The sequence below is a fragment of the Bison bison genome, unplaced genomic scaffold (genome assembly GCF_000754665.1).
Source record: "Bison bison bison isolate TAMUID 2011002044 unplaced genomic scaffold, Bison_UMD1.0 scf7180017864233, whole genome shotgun sequence".
NCBI classification, from domain to species: Eukaryota; Metazoa; Chordata; class Mammalia; order Artiodactyla; family Bovidae; genus Bison; species Bison bison.
The window spans coordinates 5,845,988-5,849,484 of record NW_011494805.1 but is presented as its reverse complement, the minus strand read 5'-3'; positions in this window follow the sequence as shown (position 1 = coordinate 5,849,484).

The window sequence follows — 3,497 nt, the reverse complement described above, 5'->3', positions numbered from 1 at the left end:
AGCCTTTCTAATAATTATGGAATCAAAGTTTCCAGAGCTATAAAGGATACTGTGTAATAACTTACTCTGGTTCCCTACCAAGAAGACAATCCTATAGAGGCAGAAAAGTCAACCGTTTACTAATCAAATTACACTTTAACCATAACATGCAGCATTAGCTACTTAATCCAACGAAAAAAAAATCGCTGACTAGGTCTCCACACTTCAGTATTCTGTAAAGTTTTAATTTTTACTTAATAAAGTGTTCCTGAATGAAGAACTATTCTCTAGTAGGAACACCTGAATATAGAAGATAAAAGTTCTTAAAAGTTCTTATTCCACTTACTTCCCCTCCAGCCCCACCTCTCCAACCCAAACTGAGATACAAAGGAAATAAATGAGAGCAGGACTGTTTTGGTATTCCTATCTGATCTCCATATACCTAACTCACCTATCAGTCTCACTAGCTCCCCTGTGCATAGAAAACAGGAAAGGTACAGACAGTCTAATAAAAATCTAAAACCCAAGAATCACAAAATGTTAAGAACTGGAAGGAACCTCCCAGTTTCCCTACTGATGAGGTCACTTAAAGATAGTGATTGCATTCAATTGATGGTAAATTGGTTGTACACATTTCCAGACAAGAAAACCATCACTGTCCATCAACTCCTGATTCTACTTTACCCATTCGCTAACTGAAATACTTGAGACAAATCACTTAACTTCTTGGATTAGTTGGTTCTGTAACTGAATAGTAAATAAGTTAGTCAAAATTCTCGGTAAGTGAAAAACCACAAGTCTAAGGAGACACTGTCACTAGATGTGCCTACCTCTCTACAGCAGAGGTTCTTACTGGTAATAGGAAACATTTGAAGGTTCTATTGTTTTAAAAGGTCCCCAGTAACTCTAAGCACTGCTCCCAACCCACCAGCCCATACGTTCCATGAAGGAGATTTAGGTGGTCCAGACTCCTTGAAAATTATCCACAAAGCACAGGTATATATGGAAATTTTCCAGGCCAGCAGATTTCTTTAGTTTCAGCAAGGGTTACTAATCCCTGAAAGGTTGAGAACTACCTGAAAACTACCGCTGTAACGTAGGCTGAAGATAAAGCTTCTGTGGATGTTGTTCAAAATGTACCACTATTCTCTCAACCAGCCTGGATCAGAACCTCAGTTACTTTACTTTCTTTTCTCTCTCATTATCAAATTCTGTCTATTCTACTTCCTTCCTCCATCCCTACTACTGCCAGTAGAGTTGACACCCTGACACCTTTGACCACAGCAATGACGTCTGTTGTACCTCCAAGTTCTACTTCAATTCATGCTACAAGCTGCTGCCAGATGAATCCTCTGAAAACAAAGCTTTAATCATTTCCTTCCCAACTCAAAAATCATCTGTAAAACCCCCGTCACCTACTAAATCCAAGGTTACATGCCCAGCTTTAAAAACAGCCCATAAACTGGTTGAAATTTTTACTTGAAGCTTTACCACCCATTATGCATGCAAGTGTATTAAGTTGCTTCAGTCGTGTCTGACTTTCTGCAACCCTACAGATTATAGCCCACCAGGCTCCTGCATCCACGGGATTCTCCAGACAAGAATACTGGAGTGGGTTGCCATGCCCTCCTCCATGGGATCCTCCTGACCCAGGGACTGAGCCCACATCTCTTACATTTCCTGCACTGACAGGTGGGTTCTTTACCACTAGTGCCACTTGGGAGGCCCCTTATATTGGCACTGCTAAGTTATATTTCATCCAAACATACTTGCCTCTTCCCCAAATGTATGAACTCTGAGCTCTCTTAATCCCTTCTCTCTGCCTGGATTCCCAGCCTATCAAAAGTCTATAGTCATTCTTCAAACCAAAGATTTCAAAAACCAGAAGCTCTATGAAATAACCCCTCTAATTCTCACCTTGAAATAAGATGTGAGCTCTAACCCCTATGAATCTGAATTCAATATGATTCAGATTCTTTTAATGTTATGTATTAAAAGACAAATTAGACATTTGTGTACAGAACTTCCTGCCTAACTAGTCCTTGAAGGCAGAAAGTGTTAACACCCTCATCTTCATATTCCCCCAAACACACTGCAGTCATGCAGTAGATGCTTAATAATCGTGTAAGGAAGTAGAAGAAATTTCAGCCTTCACAGGATAAGCAGATTATTATCTCTTGAAGGCAGAGACCTTACATGCAACATTCTAGCTTCCAAAAATGTAACCTTTTGTTACTGCCTTTCAAAGCCCCTATGTTGTAGGTCATATAAAGTTTTGCATTATAAGGGAAGACCCATTTAAAAATGTTAATAAGCTACCTGAGAAAGAAAGGTTTTCCCACATACTTTACACTTCTCAATTTGAAGAGCTCCCAACACTGTTTTCAATTTAAAAAAATATTAACTATTTATGAAAAGTGATAAATTCAGCCACAGATAATTATCTACTTTATGACTAAAAACAAGTCATATAAATAAAAGAATGCCTTCCTTCTTTAAAAGGTCCATTTCGCTTACATAATACATACAGACTTAATGAGACAGGTAGAGTGGATTTACACATAAGCATGAACCCTTGCAGAAATGTACATACAACTGTACACCAGGTATTTCAGGCAAAAAACAAAAATCCAAAGAGAAGGAAGATAACTTTGGACTGTATCCTTTACACTACTATTACCAGTAACATTTTAAAGCAGAAACTCACATCTTTTGCACACTAGCTACACAGAGAGATAAAAACCAATCAAACAGGAAAAGAAAGCCACATGAAAACCCCTGGAAAAAATTTTTATCCTGGAAGAGCAAAAATGCAAACGTAACAAATACTTTTCTTCTTTGGTGATGAAGGTTTCATAGAATCACGGTGAAGCAAAGGAAGCTCAACTCCGAAACCTATGGAGCAAAGAAAAGGCTGGTTGTGCACAAGACGGATGGTTTAAAGGCTGCAAAAAGCAATGGGCAGATGACAAAAAATTTCTAAATGTCTAAAGAGACGAAAAGGAGAAAGGTCCGAGTCACAATAAGATAAGGACGAGTAAAAACTGCAAGGTCACTGGGACCCAGCAGGTCACAAAGGTGGAGGTGGGGGTTGCGTTGGGGGGGAGCCGCAGAGTCGGGGAAGAACCGGTGGCGATAACATGTCAGGAAAAAAAAAAATCGTTGTGAGGCGGGGACCCTCGCCTCGGGACGGCGGAACTGAGGTGGAAGCCGGGGCAGCGAGCCCCCGGACGAGGGCTCTGAGGGGAGGCGAGGAGTAGGCAGGGAGCGGGCCGAGGAAGCCCGAGGACCGCGGCTGCCGAGTCACGGAAGCTCCGGGCGCCCGTCTCGTCAGCTCGGGCCCGGACCCGCGACCCCACCTCAAAGCACTGCCGGCCGCCGGGCCCCGACGGCCCTCGGGGGGTTCCCGCCCCGGGGCGGGCCGCACTGGCCCCGGGCGCCGCCTGAGGGGGTCCCCGCCTGAGGGGGTCCCGGCCCGCGCCCCCGCGCCCCCGCGCGCCGCGGCGTCCTCACCCGGC